Source organism: Lathyrus oleraceus, chromosome 2, assembly GCF_024323335.1.
Source record: "Lathyrus oleraceus cultivar Zhongwan6 chromosome 2, CAAS_Psat_ZW6_1.0, whole genome shotgun sequence".
Classification (NCBI taxonomy): domain Eukaryota; kingdom Viridiplantae; phylum Streptophyta; class Magnoliopsida; order Fabales; family Fabaceae; genus Lathyrus; species Lathyrus oleraceus.
This window is the reverse complement of record NC_066580.1, coordinates 187,015,885-187,030,505: the sequence shown is the minus strand read 5'-3', so window position 1 is coordinate 187,030,505 and position 14,621 is coordinate 187,015,885.

Sequence of the window (14,621 nt, the reverse complement as noted above, 5' to 3'; positions counted from 1 at the left end):
CTTTTTACCAAATGGGACCTTATATATATTCCAACTTATTATTCCAATAATAATAATTCCAAATAATATTCCAATTATTTAATTAAATTAATAAATATACTATTAACTTAAATTAAATAATTATCATATTTTATCGGGGTGTTACAACTCTCCCCCACTAAAAGAGTTTTCGTCCTTGAAAACATACCTCAAGCGAACAACTCTGGATAAGACTCCTTCATCTGACTCTCAAGTTCCCAAGTCACATTGCCACCTGCTGGTCCTCCCCAAGCTACCTTTACCAAAGCAATCTCTTTACCCCGCAACTGCTTCAACTCTCGATCCTCTATCCTCATAGGTGATGTTTCAACAGTCAGGTTATCTCTCACCTGTACATCATCTACTTGGACCACATGCGACGGATCAGGAATGTACCTCCTCAACTGAGACACATGAAAAACCTCATGCAAATTCGCAAGTGACGGCGGTAAAGCGATACGATAGGCTACCTCTCCTATCCTCTCCAAAATCTGATAAGGACCAATAAATCGAGGTGTCAACTTCTTCGACTTCAAAGCTCGACCAACCCCAGTTATCGGAGTAACACGAAGAAACACATGATCTCCCTCTTGAAACTCAAGTGACTTCCTCCTCTTGTCGTGATAACTCTTCTGACGACTCTGAGCAATCCTCATCTTCTCCTGAATCATCTTAATCTTTTCCGTAGTTTATTGAACAATCTCCGGTCCAACCACAACACTCTCACCGGACTCATACCAACATAAAGGTGTCCGACATCTCCTACCATACAAAGCTTCAAACGGTGCCATACCAATGCTCGAATGAAAACTATTGTTGTAGGTAAACTCAATCAAAGGTAAATAACAATCCCAAGCACCTCCCTTTTCCAAAACACAAGCCCTCAAAAGATCCTCCAGTGACTGAATCGTCCTCTCAGTCTGACCATCAGTCTGCGGATGATATGCAGAACTCAATCTCAGCTTAGTTCCCAAAGCCCTCTGCAAACCTTCCCAGAACTTCGATGTAAATCTAGGATCTCTGTCCGAAACAATACTCGACGGAATACCATGCAAACTTACAATTTTCTCAATATACAACTCAGCTAATCTCTCTAACGGATAATCCATTCTGATCGGAATGAAATGAGCCGATTTTGTCAATCTGTCAACAATCACCCAAATAGCTTCAAAATTCTTAATTGTCCTCGGTAAACCAGAAACAAAATCCATACTGATACTATCCCACTTCCACTCTGGAATAGCCAACGGTTGCATTAGCCTAGACGGCTTCTGATGCTCAATCTTTGACTTCTGACAAGTCAAACAAGAATAAACAAAACTCGCAATTTCTCTTTTCATTCCCGACCACCAAAATAACTTTTTCAAATCATGATACATCTTCGTAGCCCCAGGATGAATACTCAGGCCACTACGATGTCCTTCCTCAAGAATACTCTTCTTAAGTTCGGTAATATCCGGAATACACACCCGATTACCAAATTTCAAAATACCATTCTCATTAACTCTGAATTCACCACCTTGACCTTGATTCACTAGAGTCAACTTATCAACCAAAAGCACATCGGATTTCTGACCCTCTCTAATCTCATCCAGAATACCACTCGTTAACTTCAACATTCCCAATTTAACACTATTGTGAGTACTCTCACACACCAAACTCAAGTCTCTAAACTGCTCAATTAAATCCAATTCCTTAGCCATTAACATAGACATATGCAATGATTTCCGACTAAATGCATCAGCCACTACGTTTGCTTTACCCGGATGGTAATTCAAACCAAAGTCATAATCCTTCAGAAACTCTAACCATCTCCTCTGTCTCATATTCAGCTCTTTCTGATCAAACAAATACTTTAAACTCTTATGGTCACTGAAAACCTCAAATCTTGACCCGTACAAGTAATGCCTCCATAACTTCAGAACGAATACCACAGCTGCCAACTCTAAATCGTGTGTCGGATAGTTCCTCTCATGAACCTTCAGTTGTCTCGAAGCATAAGCTACAACCTGCTTATTTTACATCAAAACACCACCCAAACCCAACAATGAAGCATCACAGTAAACCTCAAATGGTTCCGATGGACTTGGTAATATCAGAATAGGAGCAGTAGTTAACCTCCTCTTTAACTCTTGGAAACCTTCTTCACATTTTGAGTACCAAACAAACGCTTGCCCCTTTCTAGTCAACATCGTCAACGGTAACGCCAACTTAGAAAATCCTTCAATGAATTTCCTATAATAACCTGCAAGTCCAAGAAAACTCCTTATCTCAGAAACTGACTTCGGAGTTCCCCACTTAGATACCGCTTCTATCTTAGAAGGATCAACAGCAACACCCCCTCTTGAAACCACATGACCAAGAAAACTAACCTCTTCTAACCAAAATTCACACTTGGACAGTTTAGCAAATAACTTCTTTTCTCGTAGAACTCCTAAAACCACTCTCAAATGTTCAGCATGCTCTTCTTCAGATTTCGAATACACCAAAATATCGTCAATAAACACCACAACAAACTTGTCTAGGTACGGATGGAAAATCCTATTCATATACTCCATAAATACCCCAGGCGCATTAGTCACACCAAAAGGCATTACAGAATACTCATAATGTCCATACCTTGTTCTGAAAGCAGTCTTCTGAATATCCTCAGTTTTCACATGTATCTGATGATACCCCGATCTCAAATCTATTTTGCTGAACACACTCGCACCAACCAACTGATCCATCAAATCATCGATCCTCGGCAAAGGATACCGATTCTTGATCGTCACTTTATTCAGTTGCCTGTAGTCCACACACAGCCTCATAGTACCTTCTTTCTTCTTAACCAATAACACTGGTGCACCCCACGGTGACACACTCGGACGAATAAATTTCTTATCCAACAGATCTTCCAGCTGACTCTTCAATTCAGCTAACTCAACAGCAGACATACGGTACGGAGCCATCGACACCGGCCTAGTACCAGGTACCAAATCAATCGAGAACTCAACTTCACGCTCTGGCGGTAATTCATTCACTTCTTCGGGAAACACATCAGGAAAATCACACACCACGGCTAGATCGCAATTCGCCAGTTTATCTTTAGCCTCCAAAGTCGCTAACAGCATAAACAACTCTGCCCCATCTGCTACTGCCTCATTCACTTGCCTTGCTGATAGAAACAAACTCTTTCCTTCCTCAATCTCAGGAAAGATCACAGTCTTATCAAAACAGTTGATATAAACTCGGTTAAACACCAACCAGTTCATACCCAGGATAACATCAATCTGCACTAGTGGAAGACACACGAGGTCCATCCCAAAGTCTCTACCAAAAATACTCAAAGGGCAATTTAAACAAACTGAAGTAGTAGTCACTGAACCCTTCGCAGGAGTATCAATCACCATACTCCCATGCATCTCAGATATCTCTAATTTAAGTTTCACAGCACAATCCAAAGATATAAAGGAATGAGTCGCACCTGTGTCAATAATAGCTACAAGAGGAAAGCCATTAATATAACACGTACCTCGGATCAAACGATCATCTGCAGAAGTCTCAGAACCCGATAAAGCAAAGACCTTGCCTCCCAACTGGTTCTCTTTCTTCGGCTTAGGACACTGTGGGCTAATATGACCCACCTCTCCACAGTTGAAACAAGTCATCGTCTTCAACCGGCACTCTGCAGCCAAGTGACCACCTTTTCCACACTTGAAACACTTCTTCTCATTACTGGTACACTCATGGAAACGATGTCCAGCCCGACCACATCTGTAACACTTAGCAGGGGCACTGGAGTCTCCCCCACTAGGTCTCTTCATCCCACTCTGTCTCTGGAAACCTTTGCCAACTGCATACGGTTTCCCACGATCATTCTGATTCTTGCCTTTCCTATCAACCCTCTGCTGATAGCTCTCCGCTCTGGCCTTGGTATCCTGTTCAAAAATCCTACAGCAGTCAACCAAGTCAGAAAACACTCTAATCCGCTGATACCCAATAGCCTGCTTGATCTCGGGACGTAACCCGTTCTCAAACTTCACACATTTTGAAAATTCCCCAGTAGCCTCATCATAGGGAGTGTAATACTTCGACAGCTCTGTGAACTTAGCAGCATACTCAGTAACAGACCGGTTGCCCTGCTTCAATTCTAAGAACTCTATCTCTTTCTTTCCTCTGACATCCTCTGGGAAGTACTTCCTCAGGAATCTCTCCCTGAACACCGCCCAAGTGATCTCAGCACTCCCAGCAGCTTCCAACTCAGTGCGGGCAGCAACCCACCAATCATCTGCTTCCTCAGACAGAATATGCGTACCGAACCTGACCTTCTGGTTATCGGCACACTCAGTCACTCGGAAGATCCTCTCGATCTCCTTCAACCACTTCTGAGCACCATCTGGATCGTATGCTCCCTTGAACATTGGAGGATTGTTCTTCTGGAACTCACTCAGTTGACGAGCAGCTCCCAGTCCCACACCATTCGGATTTCCTCCAAGTACTCCAGCTAGCATACCCAGAGCCTCAGCAATCGCAGCATCGTCTCTACCTCTTCCAGCCATCTCTATTCTGAAAACCCAACAAGCTAAAACAATAAGTACTGATAGGGTTACACAACACCTATCACGTACAGGGAAACAGAATAACTACGACTCGACTCGACCAACTATGCTCTGATACCACTAATGTAACACCCTTCTAAAATACCCCAATAATTAATTAATTCAACAAAATATAAATCAGAGTAGATATGCAATTTAAGGGTGTCACACTTGACACTTCACACCATTCATCAAAATAGCTTGTCATACTCATTTATTTATCAAAATAAAACATTGCACAATACGCAGCGGAATGAAATCCAACAACATGCAAAACATGTAACACATTACATGTAAAACTTGTTCAACAACCAACAAATGAAACAAGGTAAAACACCCCGTCCCGATGTTACATCTACCAGAGCATGACCCACTAAGGAACTACACTAGACTCCAAGCACTAGCTTCTACTCAATCACTGCTCGTTACCTGAAACATAGTTGTAAGGGTGAGTTCCTCAATCGATATAATAAGCATTATAAAATATCATATAATGTAAGTAAATCAACACATGTCATCACCCTAATCATAACACACATTCAGCAACGGCAACATCAACTCATATTCATACTCATACTCATACTCATACTCAACACAACCACAAAACACACGTATAATATTGGAATACATCCATTCATATTATACGCCATACATACATTATGCAATGAGACTCCATGCATGCGGTACCGACTATTCGTGAACATATAGTTCAACCTCACCGATCAAATCCAGATACGGCTACAAAGCTCACTAGTCCCACTCATTTGAGACCTAGTGACTCACATCACTAATTCCTCACCATGGGAATTAGCTACCACCCCAAGGGCTATGCTATGCACGCTAAATCACCTAGCATGCAAACATCAACAACAATCCACAATAACTCATCACTAATTCCTCACCATGGGAATTAGCTACCACCATAAAGGCCATACTATGCACGCTAAATCACCTAGCATGCAACCATCAACAATCCACAATAACTCATCACTAATTCCTCACCATGGGAATTAGCTACCACCATAAAGGCCATACTATGCACGCTAAATCACCTAGCATGCAACCATCAACAATCCACAATGGACATATGCTCACACTCTAAGCCATAAACAGTCCATTCACAATTGCATACATAATAGATATATTCACAACATTATGCATACCATCACACATCATCAGCATATTTATCACATAATCATATCATATCATGCCAAATTAATAAACCACAGTATTAGCACACTCTACTAATACCTATACTGCTCAAAACAACGGGAAATGATCCCTACTATATCATACACCAATATAGGCCAATCATCAAATATGTCCACAATATTTAAATATCAAATTTCCACTTTTCCAACAGTGTTAACCGGTTAACGCCCTGGGTTAACCGGTTAACGCAAACAGAACACGCTTCCTGGCACATTTTAACAGTGTTAACCGGTTAACACCCTGGGTTAACCGGTTAACGCAAGACAGACAGCAATATTTTCACAATTCATAACAGTGTTAACCGGTTAACACCCTGGGTTAACCGGTTAACGCAAGACAGAAAGTTGTTCCTGCGCTAACACGAAGCAGAATGCAGAATTACCCGCATTTTCCGCCGTCGGAGGACTTCCGGACCTCCGATTTCGATTCCGTAAACGGCTACACGTCCAGAAAATCACAACTCATCCAAATATAGATTCAATCACAGTTTTTAACGTAATTCATTCATCACAATTCAAGGTATTTCTCAAACCTAATTAGAGTCAATCAATGGCTTATTACTACCCATCACATGTTAATCCATAATACCCATTAAACGACGATAAACCCCCCTTACCTGAGTTAATCCGGCAATTGATTCTTCGACCTTCAACAATCGTGAATCCTCCTCTTGAGCCCTAGCCTCTTCTTCTCCCTTTCTCAGTTCTTCTCTTTTCTCCCAATATTACGTGTTCTCTGTTTTCACGTGAAAACCCTTTTACCAAATGGGACCTTTATATATATTCCAACTTATTATTCCAATAATAATAATTCCAAATAATATTCCAATTATTAATTAAATTAATAAATATACTATTAACTTAAATTAAATAATTATCATATTTTATCGGGGTGTTACAACTCTCCCCCACTAAAAGAGTTTTCGTCCTTGAAAACATACCTCAAGCGAACAACTCTGGATAAGACTCCTTCATCTGACTCTCAAGTTCCCAAGTCACATTGCCACCTGCTGGTCCTCCCCAAGCTACCTTTACCAAAGCAATCTCTTTACCCCGCAACTGCTTCAACTCTCGATCCTCTATCCTCATAGGTGATGTTTCAACAGTCAGGTTATCTCTCACCTGTACATCATCTACTTGGACCACATGCGACGGATCAGGAATGTACCTCCTCAACTGAGACACATGAAAAACCTCATGCAAATTCGCAAGTGACGGCGGTAAAGCGATACGATAGGCTACCTCTCCTATCCTCTCCAAAATCTGATAAGGACCAATAAATCGAGGTGTCAACTTCTTCGACTTCAAAGCTCGACCAACCCCAGTTATCGGAGTAACACGAAGAAACACATGATCTCCCTCTTGAAACTCAAGTGACTTCCTCCTCTTGTCGTGATAACTCTTCTGACGACTCTGAGCAATCCTCATCTTCTCCTGAATCATCTTAATCTTTTCCGTAGTTTATTGAACAATCTCCGGTCCAACCACAACACTCTCACCGGACTCATACCAACATAAAGGTGTCCGACATCTCCTACCATACAAAGCTTCAAACGGTGCCATACCAATGCTCGAATGAAAACTATTGTTGTAGGTAAACTCAATCAAAGGTAAATAACAATCCCAAGCACCTCCCTTTTCCAAAACACAAGCCCTCAAAAGATCCTCCAGTGACTGAATCGTCCTCTCAGTCTGACCATCAGTCTGCGGATGATATGCAGAACTCAATCTCAGCTTAGTTCCCAAAGCCCTCTGCAAACCTTCCCAGAACTTCGATGTAAATCTAGGATCTCTGTCCGAAACAATACTCGACGGAATACCATGCAAACTTACAATTTTCTCAATATACAACTCAGCTAATCTCTCTAACGGATAATCCATTCTGATCGGAATGAAATGAGCCGATTTTGTCAATCTGTCAACAATCACCCAAATAGCTTCAAAATTCTTAATTGTCCTCGGTAAACCAGAAACAAAATCCATACTGATACTATCCCACTTCCACTCTGGAATAGCCAACGGTTGCATTAGCCTAGACGGCTTCTGATGCTCAATCTTTGACTTCTGACAAGTCAAACAAGAATAAACAAAACTCGCAATTTCTCTTTTCATTCCCGACCACCAAAATAACTTTTTCAAATCATGATACATCTTCGTAGCCCCAGGATGAATACTCAGGCCACTACGATGTCCTTCCTCAAGAATACTCTTCTTAAGTTCGGTAATATCCGGAATACACACCCGATTACCAAATTTCAAAATACCATTCTCATTAACTCTGAATTCACCACCTTGACCTTGATTCACTAGAGTCAACTTATCAACCAAAAGCACATCGGATTTCTGACCCTCTCTAATCTCATCCAGAATACCACTCGTTAACTTCAACATTCCCAATTTAACACTATTGTGAGTACTCTCACACACCAAACTCAAGTCTCTAAACTGCTCAATTAAATCCAATTCCTTAACCATTAACATAGACATATGCAATGATTTCCGACTCAATGCATCAGCCACTACGTTTGCTTTACCCGAATGGTAATTCAAACCAAAGTCATAATCCTTCAGAAACTCTAACCATCTCCTCTGTCTCATATTCAGCTCTTTCTGATCAAACAAATACTTTAAACTCTTATGGTCACTGAAAACCTCAAATCTTGACCCGTACAAGTAATGCCTCCATAACTTCAGAACGAATACCACAGCTGCCAACTCTAAATCGTGTGTCGGATAGTTCCTCTCATGAACCTTCAGTTGTCTCGAAGCATAAGCTACAACCTGCTTATTTTGCATCAAAACACCACCCAAACCCAACAATGAAGCATCACAGTAAACCTCAAATGGTTCCGATGGACTTGGTAATATCAGAATAGGAGCAGTAGTTAACCTCCTCTTTAACTCTTGGAAACCTTCTTCACATTTTGAGTACCAAACAAACGCTTGCCCCTTTCTAGTCAACATCGTCAACGGTAACGCCAACTTAGAAAATCCTTCAATGAATTTCCTATAATAACCTGCAAGTCCAAGAAAACTCCTTATCTCAGAAACTGACTTCGGAGTTCCCCACTTAGATACCGCTTCTATCTTAGAAGGATCAACAGCAACACCCCCTCTTGAAACCACATGACCAAGAAAACTAACCTCTTCTAACCAAAATTCACACTTGGACAGTTTAGCAAATAACTTCTTTTCTCGTAGAACTCCTAAAACCACTCTCAAATGTTCAGCATGCTCTTCTTCAGATTTCGAATACACCAAAATATCGTCAATAAACACCACAACAAACTTGTCTAGGTACGGATGGAAAATCCTATTCATATACTCCATAAATACCCCAGGCGCATTAGTCACACCAAAAGGCATTACAGAATACTCATAATGTCCATACCTTGTTCTGAAAGCAGTCTTCTGAATATCCTCAGTTTTCACATGTATCTGATGATACCCCGATCTCAAATCTATTTTGCTGAACACACTCGCACCAACCAACTGATCCATCAAATCATCGATCCTCGGCAAAGGATACCGATTCTTGATCGTCACTTTATTCAGTTGCCTGTAGTCCACACACAGCCTCATAGTACCTTCTTTCTTCTTAACCAATAACACTGGTGCACCCCACGGTGACACACTCGGACGAATAAATTTCTTATCCAACAGATCTTCCAGCTGACTCTTCAATTCAGCTAACTCAACAGCAGACATACGGTACGGAGCCATCGACACCGGCCTAGTACCAGGTACCAAATCAATCGAGAACTCAACTTCACGCTCTGGCGGTAATTCATTCACTTCTTCGGGAAACACATCAGGAAAATCACACACCACGGCTAGATCGCAATTCGCCAGTTTATCTTTAGCCTCCAAAGTCGCTAACAGCATAAACAACTCTGCCCCATCTGCTACTGCCTCATTCACTTGCCTTGCTGATAGAAACAAACTCTTTCCTTCCTCAATCTCAGGAAAGATCACAGTCTTATCAAAACAGTTGATATAAACTCGGTTAAACACCAACCAGTTCATACCCAGGATAACATCAATCTGCACTAGTGGAAGACACACGAGGTCCATCCCAAAGTCTCTACCAAAAATACTCAAAGGGCAATTTAAACAAACTGAAGTAGTAGTCACTGAACCCTTCGCAGGAGTATCAATCACCATACTCCCATGCATCTCAGATATCTCTAATTTAAGTTTCACAGCACAATCCAAAGATATAAAGGAATGAGTCGCACCTGTGTCAATAATAGCTACAAGAGGAAAGCCATTAATATAACACGTACCTCGGATCAAACGATCATCTGCAGAAGTCTCAGAACCCGATAAAGCAAAGACCTTGCCTCCCAACTGGTTCTCTTTCTTCGGCTTAGGACACTATGGGCTAATATGACCCACCTCTCCACAGTTGAAACAAGTCATCGTCTTCAACCGGCACTCTGCAGCCAAGTGACCACCTTTTCCACACTTGAAACACTTCTTCTCATTACTGGTACACTCATGGAAACGATGTCCAGCCCGACCACATCTGTAACACTTAGCAGGGGCACTGGAGTCTCCCCCACTAGGTCTCTTCATCCCACTCTGTCTCTGGAAACCTTTGCCAACTGCATACGGTTTCCCACGATCATTCTGATTCTTGCCTTTCCTATCAACCCTCTGCTGATAGCTCTCCGCTCTGGCCTTGGTATCCTGTTCAAAAATCCTACAGCAGTCAACCAAGTCAGAAAACACTCTAATCCGCTGATACCCAATAGCCTGCTTGATCTCGGGACGTAACCCGTTCTCAAACTTCACACATTTTGAAAATTCCCCAGTAGCCTCATCATAGGGAGTGTAATACTTCGACAGCTCTGTGAACTTAGCAGCATACTCAGTAACAGACCGGTTGCCCTGCTTCAATTCTAAGAACTCTATCTCTTTCTTTCCTCTGACATCCTCTGGGAAGTACTTCCTCAGGAATCTCTCCCTGAACACCGCCCAAGTGATCTCAGCACTCCCTGCAGCTTCCAACTCAGTGCGGGCAGCAACCCACCAATCATCTGCTTCCTCAGACAGCATATGCGTACCGAACCTGACCTTCTGGTTATCGGCACACTCAGTCACTCGGAAGATCCTCTCGATCTCCTTCAACCACTTCTGAGCACCATCTGGATCGTATGCTCCCTTGAACATTGGAGGATTGTTCTTCTGGAACTCACTCAGTTGACGAGCAGCTCCCAGTCCCACAACATTCGGATTTCCTCCAAGTACTCCAGCTAGCATACCCAGAGCCTCAGCAATCGCAGCATCGTCTCTACCTCTTCCAGCCATCTCTATTCTGAAAACCCAACAAGCTAAAACAATAAGTACTGATAGGGTTACACAACACCTATCACGTACAGGGAAACAGAATAACTACGACTCGACTCGACCAACTATGCTCTGATACCACTAATGTAACACCCTTCTAAAATACCCCAATAATTAATTAATTCAACAAAATATAAATCAGAGTAGATATGCAATTTAAGGGTGTCACACTTGACACTTCACACCATTCATCAAAATAGCTTGTCATACTCATTTATTTATCAAAATAAAACATTGCACAATACGCAGCGGAATGAAATCCAACAACATGCAAAACATGTAACACATTACATGTAAAACTTGTTCAACAACCAACAAATGAAACAAGGTAAAACACCCGTCCCGATGTTACATCTACCAGAGCATGACCCACTAAGGAACTACACTAGACTCCAAGCACTAGCTTCTACTCAATCACTGCTCGTTACCTGAAACATAGTTGTAAGGGTGAGTTCCTCAATCGATATAATAAGCATTATAAAATATCATAATGTTAAGTAAATCAACACATGTCATCACCCTAATCATAACACACATTCAGCAACGGCAACATCAACTCATATTCATACTCATACTCATACTCATACTCAACACAACCACAAAACACACGTATAATATTGGAATACATCCATTCATATTATACGCCATACATACATTATGCAATGAGACTCCATGCATGCGGTACCGACTATTCGTGAACATATAGTTCAACCTCACCGATCAAATCCAGATACGGCTACAAAGCTCACTAGTCCCACTCATTTGAGACCTAGTGACTCACATCACTAATTCCTCACCATGGGAATTAGCTACCACCCCAAGGGCTATGCTATGCACGTTAAATCACCTAGCATGCAAACATCAACAACAATCCACAATAACTCATCACTAATTCCTCACCATGGGAATTAGCTACCACCATAAAGGCCATACTATGCACGCTAAATCACCTAGCATGCAACCATCAACAATCCACAATAACTCATCACTAATTCCTCACCATGGGAATTAGCTACCACCATAAAGGCCATACTATGCACGCTAAATCACCTAGCATGCAACCATCAACAATCCACAATGGACATATGCTCACACTCTAAGCCATAAACAGTCCATTCACAATTGCATACATAATAGATATATTCACAACATTATGCATACCATCACACATCATCAGCATATTTATCACATAATCATATCATATCATGCCAAATTAATAAACCACAGTATTAGCACACTCTACTAATACCTATACTGCTCAAAACAACGGGAAATGATCCCTACTATATCATACACCAATATAGGCCAATCATCAAATATGTCCACAATATTTAAATATCAAATTTCCACTTTCCAACAGTGTTAACCGGTTAACGCCCTGGGTTAACCGGTTAACGCAAACAGAACACGCTTCCTGGCACATTTTAACAGTGTTAACCGGTTAACACCCTGGGTTAACCGGTTAACGCAAGACAGACAGCAATATTTTCACAATTCATAACAGTGTTAACCGGTTAACACCCTGGGTTAACCGGTTAACGCAAGACAGAAAGTTGTTCCTGCGCTAACACGAAGCAGAATGCAGAATTACCCGCATTTTCCGCCGTCGGAGGACTTCCGGACCTCCGATTTCGATTCCGTAAACGGCTACACGTCCAGAAAATCACAACTCATCCAAATATAGATTCAATCACAGTTTTTAACGCAATTCATTCATCACAATTCAAGGTATTTCTCAAACCTAATTAGAGTCAATCAATGGCTTATTACTACCCATCACATGTTAATCCATAATACCCATTAAACGACGATAAACCCCCCTTACCTGAGTTAATCCGGCAATTGATTCTTCGACCTTCAACAATCGTGAATCCTCCTCTTGAGCCCTAGCCTCTTCTTCTCCCTTTCTCAGTTCTTCTCTTTTCTCCCAATATTACGTGTTCTCTGTTTTCACGTGAAAACCCTTTTTACCAAATGGGACCTTTATATATATTCCAACTTATTATTCCAATAATAATAATTCCAAATAATATTCCAATTATTTAATTAAATTAATAAATATACTATTAACTTAAATTAAATAATTATCATATTTTATCGGGGTGTTACAACTCTCCCCCACTAAAAGAGTTTTCGTCCTTGAAAACATACCTCAAGCGAACAACTCTGGATAAGACTCCTTCATCTGACTCTCAAGTTCCCAAGTCACATTGCCACCTGCTGGTCCTCCCCAAGCTACCTTTACCAAAGCAATCTCTTTACCCCGCAACTGCTTCAACTCTCGATCCTCTATCCTCATAGGTGATGTTTCAACAGTCAGGTTATCTCTCACCTGTACATCATCTACTTGGACCACATGCGACGGATCAGGAATGTACCTCCTCAACTGAGACACATGAAAAACCTCATGCAAATTCGCAAGTGACGGCGGTAAAGCGATACGATAGGCTACCTCTCCTATCCTCTCCAAAATCTGATAAGGACCAATAAATCGAGGTGTCAACTTCTTCGACTTCAAAGCTCGACCAACCCCAGTTATCGGAGTAACACGAAGAAACACATGATCTCCCTCTTGAAACTCAAGTGACTTCCTCCTCTTGTCGTGATAACTCTTCTGACGACTCTGAGCAATCCTCATCTTCTCCTGAATCATCTTAATCTTTTCCGTAGTTTATTGAACAATCTCCGGTCCAACCACAACACTCTCACCGGACTCATACCAACATAAAGGTGTCCGACATCTCCTACCATACAAAGCTTCAAACGGTGCCATACCAATGCTCGAATGAAAACTATTGTTGTAGGTAAACTCAATCAAAGGTAAATAACAATCCCAAGCACCTCCCTTTTCCAAAACACAAGCCCTCAAAAGATCCTCCAGTGACTGAATCGTCCTCTCAGTCTGACCATCAGTCTGCGGATGATATGCAGAACTCAATCTCAGCTTAGTTCCCAAAGCCCTCTGCAAACCTTCCCAGAACTTCGATGTAAATCTAGGATCTCTGTCCGAAACAATACTCGACGGAATACCATGCAAACTTACAATTTTCTCAATATACAACTCAGCTAATCTCTCTAACGGATAATCCATTCTGATCGGAATGAAATGAGCCGATTTTGTCAATCTGTCAACAATCACCCAAATAGCTTCAAAATTCTTAATTGTCCTCGGTAAACCAGAAACAAAATCCATACTGATACTATCCCACTTCCACTCTGGAATAGCCAACGGTTGCATTAGCCTAGACGACTTCTGATGCTCAATCTTTGACTTCTGACAAGTCAAACAAGAATAAACAAAACTCGCAATTTCTCTTTTCATTCCCGACCACCAAAATAACTTTTTCAAATCATGATACATCTTCGTAGCCCCAGGATGAATACTCAGGCCACTACGATGTCCTTCCTCAAGAATACTCTTCTTAAGTTCGGTAATATCCGGAATACACACCCGATTACC